The 17,397-nt window shown below is 41.8% G+C and overlaps 1 protein-coding gene across 4 annotated transcripts in view; it reads left to right on the forward strand.

The window, feature by feature from the left end:
• The first annotated feature begins 11,301 nt into the window (after nucleotides 1–11,301).
• Nucleotides 11,302–17,397, forward strand: part of Eya4 (EYA transcriptional coactivator and phosphatase 4) — a 241,353-nt gene continuing 235,257 nt past the window's right edge. For 2 of the 4 annotated variants that reach the window (XM_059272649.1, XM_059272652.1), the window contains exon 1: nucleotides 11,302–11,479. The gene's annotated coding sequence lies outside the window, so the exon portion shown is untranslated. The remainder of the gene's footprint in view (nucleotides 11,480–17,397) is intronic. The other 2 variants (XM_059272653.1, XM_059272648.1) reach the window with 2 other exon arrangements.

Consider the following 17,397-nt stretch of genomic DNA (forward strand, 5'->3'; position numbering starts at 1 on the left):
TTCCTGCCTGGCTACTGGACAATCAGTGTTTTATTTATTAACCAACCAGAGCAACACATTTAACATACAGAACATCCCACAATACTTCATGGAGAAGAAGAGTTGGGCACTGAATTCCACCCTTAGCTGCTATGAGCTGGTGTTAGCTGCTGGGAGAGAGAGAGAGAGAGAGAGAGAGAGAGAGAGAGAGAGAGAGAGAGAGAGAGAGAGAGAGAGAGACTCAGTTTCCTCTAACAGTGTAGCCTTGGCAAGCTGACTGCATTCTGGTGGAAGGCCACACATTCAGGAGGGTTTGGGTATCACAAAGTGGTCTTGATAGAAAAAAAAGAGGCACAGTGTTGAGTGTATAAAGAAGGAAGGGGGAGTGTAGGAAGAGATGGGGGAGGGGTGAATATATCAAAATACACGGTATGAAATTCTTAAAGAACCAACAACATTTAAAATTTTAAAATGTTGTTGAGACAGCTAACTTGTTTTACCAAAGCTGTCTCCCAAGAGAAAGCTGTAGTCACAAAACTCAGGATATCCACTGTTATCTGCAGAAAGACACAGTATGATTAAAGCAACAAATTACAATTGTACAATAAAAACAGAATCAAACCCCACAGTTTAATGTTGAAATGAAATAAAAAAAATAAGGAAGTTTTTATCTGTTTCAAAAGCCAACTCTCATTGACACATAGTTTTCAGATTGGATTAAATAGATAAACAGTCTTGTTGTGAGTTTCTTTTATGAAATGAGTGGAAGCCTGGATGAACTGTGATGTTTGTTCGTTAGGAGCAGAGAACTACTCTTAACTTTACCTATTTATCTGAGGGCTGACACACAAAATACATAGTTGCTTCAAATTAGCTTTATGTTGGGTGATTTATTTAGCAGTAGCTTAGATTTTAGCATACAAGTGGCTGCTTTAAAAATTGTGTGTCATGGGTTATGAATTTTTACCATGAAAAGACAGCAAATGTTTTGTGTGATACTAAAAATAGAAACAAAGCACTCTCAGTTGTAGTGGCTACCGAAAAGCTATAGCCAGAGCTTGGGTACCATTCTGACCATATTCTTAATTCCGAGTTTAGTGAATTACAGCAATTATTTTTCAAAATTTCTTAGCTCTGATTTGAGAAAAGCTATCTAATACTAACAAGGAAGTCATGTTATCAAACATCGCTGAATACTTACATATTTATTATTGAAATAGGGTATAATATAGCTCAGCATGGCCTCAAATTCTATATGTAGCCGAGGATGACCTTGAACATCTTATCTTCTTGTCTCTATCTCAGGGATGGCTGGGATTATGGGCATTTTCAGCCCACTGTGTTGGAACTTCTTGGCCAGTTTATACACTACTTCTAATTAGTTACAAATTTTTGTTATATATATATATATAATATATATTATATATATTATATTATATATATATATTATTTTCTGAGTGTTCCCAAGCACTATGCATATTATACCTCAGTGACTTCACACTCTGTGGGATGAGTTGAGAAACCTGTATCCTACTTCCACTTCCTCCACAACTAATGAGCAATCACCTCTCTGCAGCTGAACTTTCGTATCTGGAAAAAAGAAAAATTTGAACTTAATTACAGCCAAAGCTCTTTACAGGTTTATAAGCACTGCTATTTAGTAGTATTCAGTGAAGAAAAGAAATCAATTTCCTGGAGTCCTTTTGAAGATTTCTGACAAATGAAAATAAACAAACTAGAGAAGAAGCAGAAGAATTACTTTATAAAAACCAAACATCTATCTGAAGATACTAGACATGGTTCTTACAATCCTTGTCCTAAATTTACTTGGGTGAACTTTGCCCTCATTTTTGTTACATAATCATTCAAAATAGTGTGAATGCTTTGAAAAGCTATTTATTTATGGGAAGCTTACATGGGGGAAAATGTGACTAGATAACAAAATAGGGGGTGGGAGAAGAAAGGGTCTTAATAGTGCAGAGATAAGGGTAGGGGAAACATCACAGCATCCTATATATGCCATTTCTGGAAGCAGATGCCCGATGTGCTTCCTTCCAACACAGACACTCTATCAGTAAGTCAAAATAAGAAACTCGAGTTGTTATCTGATTTTCAGCGCCTTCAAGAGAGAAGTAACTCATAATTCTGATGATGTTAAGACTAGCCCACAAAAAATACACTGTGTGATTCAGTACACTCAGCTTATAAAGTATATATGGTAATTCCTTCCACTAGACTCTTCTTAGTATGAGGCTTCTATCCTTTTCTCTTTCCCCTCCCCTCCCATCCTTTCCCTTCTCCCCCTCCTCTCCTCTTGCCTCTTTCCTCTTCTGCTCTCTCCCTCCATTCCTCCACCTCTCTTTCTCTCTTTTTGCTGACAGTCTCATTAATATGCAAATATGTTTCGAGGATGCACAGGCCATATGAAAAGTATCAGACAATATGAACTTGGGGTACTAATTAAAGAGCTGTGATCACTTTACTAACACATTTTATGGATTTCCCACTATGTAAAAGATTAGGAGTTAAGCTCCAGAGAGTTCAACACTTGTCCTCGATGTGCTGTCACTAATCATCACAGTAGTCGGACGGCAATGCAGAACTACCTACAGCACATAGAACTATGGGAAACACTTGTAAGAAAGACCAAAGATCACCCACGGATGGGGGAAGGGAAGAGGGACTAGGGAGTGGAGACTCTGGAATATGAACAAAAGCCTTCCCCATGCACGAGCCAAGGTGTGGCATAAACAAAACTGGATGTCAAAATAGGCAATCTGATAGGAAAATTGGGAAGAAGCAGCTGTGTAGCTATTTAAATCGTCTGTGAGAGTACATGAGACACAGATTTATCATTTATCATTGAGTTATCATTCAAATAAAACACAAAGAAAGGGATAAAGCAACATTTACTAGAGAAAGGAAAACTACAAAACTGGGCATCTGTTTGAATGGAAAGGTCCAACAAATAAAAGTGTCATTTCAACCCAGGCATGAGTGGGAAGGCACAGTGTCCAACAACTTATAACCATATGTGGGGAGAAGAATGTGTGACTTTGGAAGGAAGGAAGGAAATGGCATCCATTTCTATCCATGTCTTCGCTAGGCATTGGTACCCTTGATAATCTAAGGCAAGTCCAATGTTGCCTACTTCTTTGCCTTGGCTAGGTCAACTCCCCCTGCTTTAAATGCTTGTCAAGTTTATCACTTTCTCCAGCAACAGCTAGTGCTAAGAAACCCATTTTCTACTATATGATGAAAGTTTCTGGAGTCCCAGACCAGTCTGTGCCTGGTTCTTTTCCGTAAACCCCTCATTTCAAATCAGAGTGCTAGAATAATATAGTACAATAGTTTACAGAGAGGTTTAAGGAAGGGATCCAGAGAGACTGGCCATAAAGGTGGAGTTGGGTGAGGCCAGAGCACACACTCCAGAGAGAAGCAAGGGAAAAGTTCACACAGAAGCCTGTCATCAACAGGACCTCCCACCAAAGAACAGCCCTTGACTAGGAGGACTGATAACAAGAACTGTCAGTAGAAGAGGATTTTAGAAATTTGATATCCTAAAACTTAGGATGTAACCTAGGCAAGGCCACCAGGCCCTTGGCTTCCTTTGGACCAGTGTCTTAGGTGGCTTTTGTTCTTTTATGAGTATTTTTATTTTACCATTAAGACAAAGTTGGGGAAATGTTATTTATTACATGTCAATGGGTAATTTATCTTAATTATTCATTTATTAATAATAGTTTTTATGACTAAAACAGCTTCATTGACCCACATGGAGACACAGACCTATTCTTATTATTTAGACTGCTGATTTTGGGGTCCATGAAAAGACTGCCATACCCATTCACATTTTCAGATGAGAAGGAACTGAGGCAGCAGCACAAACCTCCCCAGGCCTCACCTCACTCGAAAACATAGCAATTCAGAGACTACCAGGTATTTTTCATACACCACCAAAACTTATTGCATCTTGAAATGCAACATCTTGGAATTGGCGTCTCATTTTAGACTGGGTAAGTAGGACCCACTTTATCTTCAGAACATGTTAACAGGGACTTTGCAGTTATTAGTTCATTGAGCTCCATCCAGGAATGACCTGCTCCCAGCACTATTATGTGAGACATTACCAGGACAGGCAAAGCAACAAGAGACCGCCAACCTGAGCTATCCATTCCCACCTCTGTCTAACCCTCCCTGTCCTGTGAATGTGCGGTTTCTCATGTCAGGGGGCTATCCCCACTGAACTGTGCATCCAAATCTCGGCATTGTTTCAGAGAACGTCCAGGTTGCTTTCAAAGTTACCTTGTGGAGGAAGAATTGCTCAACGCGCATTCTGACTTGTAGGACATGTGCAGAACACTTTACTTCTGATAATGCAGAGTAGTCTGTTTGTTTGTTTGTTTGTTTGTTTTCAAGTGGAATACAAAAAGGAGAAGGTGCTTGGACATACCAAATTATCCAGAGGGCTGTATCATTGCTGGCAATGCCCAAACCAATTAAATACCCAAGATGAGGTTCCTTGAGATTCTGTATCCTTTGCTCTCCTCCTGTAATCTGGTTATATACTGGACAAGATTTAAGAAGTATCTACTGGGTACAAGGCCTTGTGCAAGGGAGAGAAATGAGATGAAGGTTCTGGTTTGCTGCATGAGCTCTGAGAAGGACATTGGAGCTGCCGTAAAGAGGCTTTTGGACCCACAGAGGATTTTTAATGGAGAGAAGAACCAAGCTGCATTTACAGAAAGGGAAAATTCACAGTGCTTAGAAGATTGGTCATCAAAGGTGATAAAGACGAAGAAGAGAACAGTGTGTTGGTGGTGATCCTTCCAGACCAAAGCGTGCATTTCCAGGGTGAAGGAGAAATGGGACCTAGATGTCCCAGGTGCTCAGTTTTTTTCTTCTTTCCTTTCTTCCCTCCCTGCCTTTCACCCTCCATCTTGGCCCCTTCTTCTTTCTTCCTTTCTTCCTCTCTCCCTCCTTTCTTCCTCCCTGCATGCCATCCACCTTCTTTTTAGAAGGTTGTGGTGGAATAAAGTATGAGGAGAACATGTAAAGTCATTTAAAAGTTAGTTGGGGAAAGTACTGACAATGTACATTTAAAAATGAAAAACGTTGAACAAAGAAGTTAATTATATGTTTTTTTCCACTAAATATAGTGGAAGGAACATTGTAAAACTTTTGCTACAGTTGTTAATGATATTGTGTTGTAACAGTTTCATTTTAAAGTGTTTCTTATTATTATATAATTAAAATTAACAGTGCTACAAACCTTAGTTTTTTGGATATGTGATATGTGGATACTGGAGTCATCAATGCATTATTTTAAATAGTGTTAAAATCAATTTTACAGTTGGGACCAAATGTAGTAGGTCTTTCTTGTGGTGACCACCAGCACCCCAATAATGATGTGAAGACTAATTATTAACTATGAAAGCTTGGCCTTTAGTTTAGGCTTATTCCCAACTGGTACTTTTATTTTAACCCACTTATACTAATCTATGTTATGTCATGTGACTTTTTTTTACCTCTCCCTCATTCTGTCTGTCTGACTTGCTCTATATCTTGCTGACATCTCCCTGCCTCTCTTCTTCCCAGAGTTCCTCTCTCTGCCCATAAGTTCCATCTAACCTCTACTGTCTATTGTCTAGCCATTGGCTATTCAGCTTTTTATTACACCAATCACAGAAATACATCTTCACGCAGTGTACAAATATCCTACAACAGAATTACTCTTCCACTAATCATTGGATCGTAGATTTAGAGGATTTTCGGAATAATCATAGGATACTCTTCATGAGTAGATAAAGGAGAGATTTTAAAGAAGAGTTGTATAGAAAAAAGATAGTAGTAAGGTACAATGGTGCATATTATTAATTTTAGCATGTGGAAAGTGAAGGCAGCTTCAGAAGTCGAAGACCAGCCTGGGCTACATTAGATCCTGCTTAGAAGAAGAAGAAGAAGAAGAAGAAGAAGAAGAAGGAGGAGGAGGAGGAGGAGGAGGAGGAGGAGGAGGAGGAGGAGAAGAAGAAGAAGAAGAAGAAGAAGAAGAAGAAGAAGAAGAAGAAGAAAAGGAGGAGGAGGAATTATTTAATTAGATGTTTCTTACTTTGAAATATAGGTGATTATGAACCTATGAAATCAAAAGGATAGCAAAGTGTCATTGTTCATATTTTGACTATTCTTGTTTACACATAGGTCTTTGAAAGAATAGAGAAAGGAGGGTTGGAACAACCTGCCAAGAAAAACACTGTGTGATGTGAAAACAGAGAAACAAATTCTGTGTGTGTTGTAAGTTAAAAGGAGCATAAATGGATGGGCAACTAAAGTAAACCCAAACACAGTGCCACAACACAGTGCCACAGAAGAAAGAAAAGCAGGGTTCCTTCAAGGTGGCTAATGAGGTCACACCTAGGCTACGGCATGGGGTACCTGCAAAAAGAAGGACCACCTAGGAAATTGGAAACAGGGCAGAGACAAACCATAGGAATGCTTAGGGGTTTGAGGAGGCTGGACTGCAATAAGATTTCAAAAGCCTGCTGTTGGTTTAACATGGTTAACAGATGACTGAAAGTGGGCATACTGTCTGTTTATAAACATGAAGGCTGGCTGTAAACATGGAAGCTAGAGCAAGACTGCATACTGTGATCCTAAACGGATTTAACTTAAGAAAAGAATTCAAAAGAGAATTGAAAAGTAAATATATTGAAGTTCTCTCTTCCAGAAATCCCTTCTCATTAGACGCTGCCAGGAAGGACAAGGTTTCAAGAGAGCCCAGGAGAGTGTGGCCCCGCCCGTCTCATTTCTTTAATGTAATGAACTAGTAGAAACCTTAAAGTCTGTTATGCAGAGTGTTTATTTGTTGATTTTTAGACAGCCAGCGGACGGCACGGAACTTCAGAGTCCTGTTTCTCTTCATTTGTTCTCGTAGTCTGTCCCTGGTAGACAGTGGTCAACCTTGTTCCTATTGAGGCTGGCCTTCAAAACTTCATTCTTTCAAAGCTCAAAGGATTTGGCTTAGGAGCTAAGGAGAAACAATTGAATGACTGTAGTTTTCAAGACCTGGGTGTGCTTCCAGCTGGAGTTCAGAGGTACACTACCAGGGTGCTCAAGAGGTTTGCTGTGGAATTATTTCTCCAAATATCCAACCCTCTGTTTTCTTTTCTTTGGGGGAGCTGTGGTGGGATGTAGTGTGTTATTTTACTTTTGAGCCTACAAATCTGTTCTTACTAAAATGATGGTATTGTTTTCCTCTTAAGGTTGCTTTCCAATGAAATTAAGATAAAAATTGTGTTTGGGATTTTGCGCTCCGGGAGTGTTTTGTTTGTCTAAATTTGACTTATACAAAACTGCATGCCAAAAAGAGTGGCATACACAACTGAAAAATAAACACCAAAAGCTAAGTGTGGCTGTGTCCAACCCCAGAGGCGCAGCGTGCAGGGAACAGCTTGTAAGGGAATCTTACATTCCCACTGTTTTTTCTAGCCCCCTCCCCCAGTATCTTTTGCTGAACATGTTCTAGTGCTCTGGAGGACTTGCTCATGTTTTTGGAAATCTTCCTGAATTCAGCAGCAGGTGTCTGATATTTGGAGTTCCCTGTGTTTTCTTTCAGGTTCTTTGGGTGTTTCCCATCTTCTGCTCTTCTGTCCTGTCTCCTTCCTTCTAGGACTTGGTTGGACTGACATGCTGGGTCAGTCAGTCCTGGTGTCATGGTGCTAACAGACCTCAGATGAAGAGAGAAAGGGGAAGAGAGGAAAACAGGACAAGTAAGTAAGTAGTAACTGGTCTAATCTTTTAGGAGAACCTTGCATTTTAACGATGTATTTACAAATTGTATCCCCCTCCCCAAGTAAAATAGCAATAAAACCTCTGAAAGATTCCAATTTTAAAAATACCCTTCAACTTTAGAGACCTCAAATATAATTTAGGAAAGATCAATAATGGACTAAGGAATAATATCTAGAGTAACTTGTAAGGCTGGTGATTAGGCTCAGCAGGTACATGTGCTTACTGCTAAGCCTAAAGATCTGAGTTCAATCCCAGGGTCTGATTGGGTGGACAACTGCAAGTTTTTCTTTTCTCTCCACATGCTTGCATTGACCCACTCACTCTTACACACATACATACATAATAAACAAATTAAATTTGAAAATAAAAAAGAAATTCTGAAATTAACTAGACCTCCCTCAATATTTCTCTCCAGTGGTAGAAAGAAAATGCTTTTAAAAATAAATATTTTGGGAAACCTGGGGTTGGGAGCACCTGGAATATAATGCTTTAAACCGTTGTTTCTTTAACCACTGTGAGATATTTGTAAATGGTATAGGAAAAAACTGCTATTTCCACAATATGAACTCATTTATAGGTTGTCTTCTAATCTTTGATTTTTATTTACGGTGACAATAAAAGATTTCCTTTTCAAATAAACTTTTCAATTAAAGGTAGATTTAAAATGATAAACATATACCTACAACCACATTATGTTTAAATATACACCTACTACCTCATTGCAGGTGATATGTCAATAATTATAAAAGTTGTTTAACAGATGCCAGAAAAGGCTTTGTTTGAACAAATGACATACACATTGTTTGCCTAGGCAAACTTAGGATTCCTGTTCAACCCCTCTCAAATGCAGACTGAACAGAGGACACTTTGTTTGACTCCTAGACGGCATCTATGCAATACATACATAGCTAAGTACTATTATTAGAAAATCAAGTAAGAAGCTGAATAATTAATATTTTCAAATAATTCTGAGGTTTCAGAGGAATAACTTCTTAAATATATTAGGAGGAAATGTGTAAGAAGTTATGAGGAAACAAAGTAACCTTGACCTCAAGGTCAGTACGCTGAAAAGATTAGTTTAGAAGAGAGCAAGGAAACACACAGCCTTTTTAATTTTTTTAAATTAAATTAGTTAATTTTAAAATGAATTTAATAAATCAATGATTGATTAAGCCATCCGATTTTAATTATCAACCGTCCCATCTTTTAAAGAGACAAAACCAACACACAAAGTTTTATACCAAAAAGAAATGGAGCCTTTGTGGCTTCTGAGGAGAAGGCTAAACATAGTACTCTCCTTAACTCTTACACAACATTTGCTGCATTCATGGGGGACTCTAACACCGATGGACTCACTATGGCAGTTTCTTACTTGGGCTGCCACATACACGCCCTATGAAAAGGAATGACTACTTTCCTGACAAGCACAGCAACTGAAAGCATCACAGAGGCTAAAACTATAAATGGTGACATTTAGAGACTGGTTTGAACATCACCTTTGTCACATGAAAGCAAGTCCCCCCCCCCCAAACAACAACAACAACAACAAACCACTTGGAGGTACACATTGGGGACAATAAAATTAATGGTTTTCTTGGTGCTGTGGTCCCGTGAGTGTACACTGACTGGTCACTCTCTTTAAACCAGGAATGGGCTCTGGATAGTGCTCCCAAGGCCTCCACACCACCACCAGAAACCTTTCTAGCCAGAGACCCAGAAAACTGGGAAGTATGCCTGTCAGTGCTCAAGCCTCCTGAAACTGATCTGTGGGAGGATCAGCCAATAAGCAACAGGAGGGAAAGAAGGACCTTTATCAGCTTAAATTGAAAGCTACATCTCTTCCATTTCCTCTTAATCACTGTAGACAATGCCCCACTCATTAAACACAAGTATTCAGAATGAGTTTTCCTTTTGAACTCTGACAAGGCTCCTGTTAGTAATACAAAACCAAGCTCAAGTCAAGGATGAAACCTGTTTCTGAAAAAAACTTTCAGAATATAATTTAGTTGACAAAAGTATTAAAACTAAATTTCTTCCAAGGGGACTAAATTCTCATCTCCAAGGCCATATCTAAGGCAGTATAGAGATTTGCTCTCGAATCATGAGCTTTGTGGCTACAGACCACTTGGTTTGTTTTGGGGGGAGTTATTTTGCTTTCTTTGAGCTCTGGTTATCTTTTATAAGGGCTTAATAGTTCTTGGGGAAATTAACTAAGTGAACACACTTGAGCCCTAAGTGGCCAGTACAGTGACTGACAATAAATTCAAAATGAATCAATACACATGGTCAAAGTTGGAGGACAGATTCTGCTAAAATAGACAATGGGTGTTAGGAAAAGGTGTTATTATATGGAGGGTGAAATTTGGGGATTTTCTTTGCTTTAGTCCAAGAATGTGATAGTTAGATGTAGCTGTGTAGAATGAAATCCTATGTAGGTACATAAGGCATATGCAGGAGGAGGCATAGGCTCGAAATGTCATTTCAGCAATGTGCCCTGAGCAACTCTGACTGGCCTTTGGAAGTTAAGTCCTTGCTGTCTGACCTTTGGGCACCCAGAGGGATGCTTGTAGCTGCACCCAGCTTTGGAAAGGGCCTAGGCACTCTCCAGTACCGCCTATCTGCGCACTGTTAACTCTTTGATCCCTTACATCTTCCCCAGAAAAAGCTATTTCCTCAGCCCAGAGAAAGCTCCCTCCCGGAGCTGGTGTAGGTTGGCATTTAACTTTGTTGCAAGTGGGCAGAGTCCCTTTTGCCTCCTGTCTTGGGGTAAGTGGCAAGGAGACGACTGAGGGCCGGTGGCCGGCACCGGGGGACAGGGTGAGCTATAGCTAAGTCAGGAGGAGACCGCAGCCTAGAAGCAGGTGGGGGACTGGGGAGCGCAGTGGCTGGCCGGTCCCTTCAATCCAGAGGCCGCAGCGGGCCGGAGCCAGGCGGGGTGGGGGCGGGGTGGGGCGGCGCAGAGGGCGCGGAGATTACCCCGGCGCCACCGGAGACGCGCAGGGCCCCGGGAGCCTCGGCGGTCCCCACGCGAGACCGCAAAAAAAAAAAAAAAAAAGAAAAGAAAATACGATGACAACAGGCACTTTCCCGAGATCGAATAAAAAGGAAGGGCTTCTGCGTTCGCCACGGTCCTCTGCCCTTCCGGCGGCCTGCCGCCAGGCCCCCAGCGGCCACCCTAGCCCCAAGTCGCCGGCGGCGACGTGCCCCCGCCTCTAGGGCTCCAGCTCCGCGCGCAAGTGAGAAGCTGCCCGCGGCGCGGCGCACGCTCCGGCTGGCTCCCGGCTTGCGCGCAAAACTTCCACCCGATCGTCGCCGGGCCGCTGCTGCCCTAGAGAGGGGACCCGGCTGCGGGGACCTGCGGAGGGACGCCGGGGCGCGCGCGCTTTCTCTTTTCTTCTGCCTTCCTCGCCGCTCGCCCGCCCGCCGGCCGCCGGGACTTTTGGCTCCTCTCCTTTCCTCCTCCTCCTCCTCCCCCCTCTACCCCCCTTGCAGCCGGCTCCCCCCACCCCGCCCTGTTTCTCCCCCACTTGTGTAAGCTTATTTGTTGGGGGTGGCCGAAAAGGGATGTCCTGTTTTCACCAGAGACACAGCGCGAAGGGAAAACTTAGACACTGGAAGGAACGAGAGTAAAGACCCAGATCCGACCCGCGGATTAGGGGCTGGGAACGGACAATTGAACTTCAGGAGCCCGAGGCGGTCCAGGCCGCCAGAGGTGAGTACCCTCTGTCTTCATCCAACCCGGTTCCTGGAGCCCAAGGGGTTCCGGATTTGGAGGATCCCCAAACTGTCCCCCTAGAAAGTGCGAGCGACTTTGTAGTGCTGTGGAGGGTTGCGGGGATGGAAGACGCGCGCCGGCAGAGTGTGTGAGCCTTGAGGTTCTCCCCGCCCGGGGGACCTAAGACCTGTGTCCCACGGCCAGGGCCGCTAGGACCTCAGAGGTGCGCTTTGCCTAGAAGGACCCTCAACGACCCTAAGGTCCCCAGTAATCCTTCTTGTTCGCCGCTGGGCAGCTGTGAAGCGGGGCGCGGGACCCAGGATGGGTCTTGCGGCGTCCAGGGTGCAGATCCTACCTGACTGCACCCCGCCCCCCGTGTCTCCGGGGCGCCAGGCACCAACTTCTCCCCACTCCCACCCGGTGACATTTAGTACTTTGTGATGACCAGCTACACGGAGCCAGGGTGCTACCCCAGTGTCCCCCGGAGGGCCGAGGGCGCCTGGGTGTGTGTGAAGCCCAGCGCGCGTGTACTCAGGGGCCGAGCTCTGATCTCCAGGTACAGGTCGCCGTCTAAACAGCGGCTACGACCGCACTTTAATCATTTCTATGTGGCGTGGACGAATGTCTCCTGCAGTGTGCCAGGGTCCGTGAAATCAGAGGCGCCTGGTCGGAGGAGTAGCTTTCATTGGCTCCGGGCACGGATGCCATGGAGCGATTCTAACCGCTCCAAACGAGAGGACCGTGTTGGGGAGAGCAGGTTTTCTCTCTGAGCCGGCTGGGTCTAGGGAGGCCATGGTGAAATGGGACTCGGAGGCAGACCGTGTGAGCCCGGTTCATTTCGCACCGCTCAGCAACCCAAACTTTTCCTTTTTATTTTTCTAATAGCACTTATTTTTTTTTTCTTTGCTTTGTATTCAAGATTCAGAACCACTCTAAGAGAGATTGGGGAGTTTTTGACCAAGTCCCGTGGCTGAGCGGTAGCGAAACTAAGGGAGTGCAGTTTGATTTTTTTTTTTTTTCACCCTCCCCTTGGTTGGAGTGATAGCCGCCTGGGTTCACAGGCACCCATCTTTCAGCTTCCCGGGAGGCTAACCGGGTTTGCGATTTGGGTGGGATCGGTGTGGCCTTCTTCTCCTTCACTATGGGAAGCGCTGGAGTCATTCTGGAGTTCTCATGAACCCGAGGGCCACGAGGAAGGTGCGCATCCCCGCGCCTGGACAACCTAGGTGGCCACTAGCTCCCGGAGAGTGTGTGTTTTGGTTTCTGCGCAGTTCCACGTGGAGCACCCCCGTGTGCGTGTGTGTTGTGTACTTGATCTGTGAGGAGGTAACTGGAGTCTCGTGTTCAAACCCAGTGGGCCCTTGGCCATTAATTTGCTTTCCTGGCTGTCATTACAGACACTTCCAAAATCTGATACCTAAAGAGATCCAACAGGTTGGGTTTCACATTAAGAGCCCATACTTAACAGTTTTCTTTCTCCCTTACCCCCTTTGGCTCGGCACTCTGGGATCAACGTAATTGTTGGAGCGAAATACATCTTCTTGAATATGGCATTTTGTTGCTCTTCTTTTAGCGACGGCCTCTTTGCACCTTTGGACGTTTGTCAGTTTCAGCGCGGGCTCCTGGGGGACTTAGGTGGGAGTCTTTAGGAGCATTTAGCAACCATGGGTTCCCATCAACAACTTCTGAAGTTTCATTTACCCGTGAGTGACTGACAGCGTCCAAAGTGGACCATAACTTTTTGTTTGTTGAGTTTTTCCTCTTTTTGTTTTATTTAATTCTCATTTTTATTTTTAAGACTTCTCCAGGACAAGACTTGTATTTGATACAACTCCTCACTAAAGTTTGATGTTTAAGCAGAAACGGTGCCTACTTTTTTGTTTACCTTTTAAAGAAAAAAAATATATACATATATATGTATTCAAGCTTATACCCAAGAAACAAAAACTAGGGGAATCAAAAAGGAGAGAATTGTAAAACAAAATAATTTGATACGTTTTGTGGTGCATTGTAAGAGGTTTGGATTCAAAGACATTTTGTACTTTGAAAAAATATGTTATCCCAAGAAATATAAAAGCAATAGCAACACGAGACAGACTTTTTTTGCGTATGATGAAGGACTGCCAGAATCTGAGTTTTGTGGCCATCAGACCCAACGTAGATAGATGTTCCTCGCTTTTACAAACCGGAAAAATAGATTGTTCCACCTGATTAAAGGTCGTAGGTAACTCAAAGGTAAAACTTTTTTTTTTTTTTTTTTTTTTTTTTTGGTAATGTCTGTTCATGAATGCTAAAAAAAAACAAATATCAAAACCGTCAACAGCAGCAGCTTTGGCCTTAATATAGTTGAGCTGACTTCAAGCCTCGTATTCTTACAATTGATTAAGGACCAGGCATAGTCCTCCCACTAGGTGAGGGTCTGAAATAAGGAGGTGTTCAAAAGCCCATTCACCTTTGCGAAGCAGGTGAAAAGAAACAAGCTTTCACATTGTGAGACCACCTCATCCAATGGGATTTCACAGTTATACGTGGAAAAATGTATTCAAGTCTTCCCTGTTTGTTAGTGTTGATTTCACTGAACATTACAAATTTGGCTTCTCAGTTCCAAAACAAACTGCGTATGTATTCACAAGTAGGATTGTGTTAGCTAACACATGCAGATAAAAGACCTTCAAAGCCTGTAACTTGTGTAAAAACACATTGATTTGAGAACAATTTTATTCTCATTAAGAAATAGTTTAGGTATTTTCTAAAAGCTGGATGGAAAAACTGTCTTTGTAGAAAAGTTTCTTTTTGAAAAAGGATTTGCAGGTGGGTGGTCTGCCATTTAAACGTATATTATATAATATGTATTCTCCATCTCTAAATTTTATTTATATTGTGATTTACGGTGTAAATAAATTTTACATAGCAATGGGAAATGCAGTGTCCAGTTTCGTGTTTTTAGTCACTGGTGTAAGTTCTGCATGGCTGATGCCATGTCTAAAAATATATTTATGTGGCTTGGCACTTCATTTATTAAATGTGATGAACTGGAGTGAAATTATGTAGAAGTTTTGAAAGGGTAAAATGATAGAAAAATCTATGGCTGTGAATAGGAAAGTTAGGGTTCTAGAAAATTCACGTTCTAACTTTTAGATAATAAAATTAAAGGTTTGTTTTTATTTTTTCACTTTCATGCAGGGGAAGCCCACGGGTTTTATGCAGAATTCAAGAAGAAAGATAATCCCTTTTGAGATTCAGTGAAGTGCTAAGCAGTTTAAGAATTGTGAGCATTTATTAGGTTTTACATTATCTTTCTCTCTCTTTTTTTTCTCTACTGGGTAAACTTAAGAACACTCAACATTCAGTAGAAACAGGCCCCCCTTTGCAGGGAGTTTATTCACCATAGTTCTGTACTGCAGCTGCTGATCATATTTCATGGAGCTGTTAAAGCACTTAAAACCTAAAATTAGGTACTGTCTGGTTGTAAATATTTCAGATCACTCATTTGAGAAACAAACTGAACAGTCTGCCATCAGAAGTATGGAATCCTATCATGGAAGAGTTGGGCAAACCTTTACCGATTGCTTAGATATCTTCTTGGTGAGAATAAAACTCTGACAGTTTCTTTTTCGAATGAACATTACCTTTCCACACTCTCAACTCTTACACTGTGTGTCTCAGTAGAGTATCTTAAACTAATTGTATTCAGAAGTACAGTTGGGGGATTTTATTACAATGGTTACTAGGTGAAGGAAATCAACACCACCCCGGAATGGATAGTGGCGGTGTGTACAGACTCCTCTCATGGAATTTTCCTGGTGAACTCAGAAACGACATGCTCTTTCAGGCATTTGCCTTCCAGATGGGTTAGGTACAAGAGCGTGTTGAACGGTTAGCATGTTCAGTGCTGCATTTCACAGCTTGATGTGTCTGAGTGCAAGGAATTGAATATTCATTAAATTGTGCACGGAGCCAAACTTGGCGTCATTGAGCCAGAACTTGAGTGGAAGAAAATAAACAAGAACCCCATATTCAAAAGTGTCACAAGCCACTTTGCTGGCTTTAAGAGGTCTGAAGACTTTGTAAACATTACTGTCACTGAATAAATGCTGTGGCCCAGCACATTAGTGTATATGCCCTAGTGAGGCCTCACTTTCTTCTGAACTCCTGTGTTTTATTCTTGCTCTATCCATGTGTTGGTTCTAGAGGGGTGCAAAAAATTGGGCACACCGCTATCCATACCCTCCTCTCTCTTTTCCAGAGACAGAGATGAAACTGATTAATTTTAAAAACAGAAACCGTGTTGAGCCGTCAGGCTCACATTTATAGGGACGTTTAAGACAGTTTCAAAGAGGTGCCTCTAAGTCTCACATAACCTTCTCTGTCATTCAAAGGTGCTAATTGATCTTAGCACTGACCTAATAGTATAGTTTGATATTTGAAACCTTTCAGTATTGGCCTGGCCTTTTTCTCACCCTCTACTTTCAGTACGTGGTCGATAGGGAAAGACACTGGATAAAGACATCAGAAATGTTTTTCCATATCAAACATTTTAATGAAACATATTCATCATTTAAAACATTTTTACAGGTAGCAAGCTATTTTATTTCAATATCCTTTTGGACCATGGAAGAAAGAATCACACTGTCATACTAGGACATTTAAGACTATCCAATAAGTAGTTCTGTTGGGTTGGAAGACAATGTCTGTTATCACATTTGGGTATTTTCGAACCGAAGTCTCATTGTACCAGTATAATGTTGATGTCATGAAATTTTATGTCTAAGATTATATTTTCTTAAGTATGTTTATATCTTAAAATATGCTTATAAATAAAATCAGTTAAGAGTTGCCAGATACCTGTCAGTACAAGTCAGCATCCTGTGGGCTCATCATGACCTCTCTGATGGGCTAGCTAGCAGCACTGTTGTACACAGTTTATAGGACTAACTAGTCTTAATCCTTTCGATGATGCTGTAAAGGAATCAAGTAGATGCTTTTATTCATCCAATTTTACTGGCGAAAGTGTTGAGATCCAGTTTTACAGCAGCGAATGGAGCCAAGATCCTAACTTCGCAGTGTGATCCACCACACTTCCTCTCAAGCATCAGGCTAGGCAGTGGCTCCCGCCAGGTCTGTGTGGGAATTTTGAAGGAAGGGGCGTGAGGGTGTGCCTTATTTGTTACCTAAGAGAAACTAGATGTTAGGAAAATAAGCTTAATTGTACACTGCCTGGTACTTGTGCTTGAAATTAAAATTGTACCTCTAATTTTGTAGTGTTGTTTGAGACAGGCCACAAAATGTAATGTAATGAACTGAAACACATTTAAATGTCCAGTATTATATATATATATATATGTGTGTGTGTGTGTGTGTGTGTGTGTGTGTGTGTGTGTGTGTGTTTCTGTGTATAGGCTAGAAGACAACTTGAGGGATTTGGTTCTCTCTTTCTACCAACTAGGTTCCAAGACGGAACTTGGGTCTTCTTTAGTAGTGGTGGCAATTGTCTTTACTCACTGAGCAATCTCACCAGGACCTTAAATACCTATGCAAGGAAACATAAGTAACAGCAAGTGCTTGGCCCAAATAGGCCAAATCAGAAAGGTTGGTAATAAATACTGATCCTATGGAAATGCTTTGCGAAATTTTGCAATCGTCAAGCATTCGTGACCATCTCCATGGAATGTTTAATTTACTTGTAGGATTTTCTTTTGCTTTTCAAGCTTTAGCCTTAGGTTTGATGTTACCAGTTTTCTTGATGGTGTTATGCGAGCTTGACAGCTGATTAAGAATCAATCTACACCTTTATGTTCAGCCAGCTATTAAGGAACAAAGTGTCTAGGCGTGTGCATTGGGTTTCTAGAGGAAAGGCTGAAATTGTAAGGGTCCCGGTTATGTTTCAGAAATCCTTTAAATTTATATGGTTATTA

This window comes from Peromyscus eremicus, chromosome 8b, assembly GCF_949786415.1.
Source record: "Peromyscus eremicus chromosome 8b, PerEre_H2_v1, whole genome shotgun sequence".
In the NCBI taxonomy this organism is placed as follows: Eukaryota; Metazoa; Chordata; class Mammalia; order Rodentia; family Cricetidae; genus Peromyscus; species Peromyscus eremicus.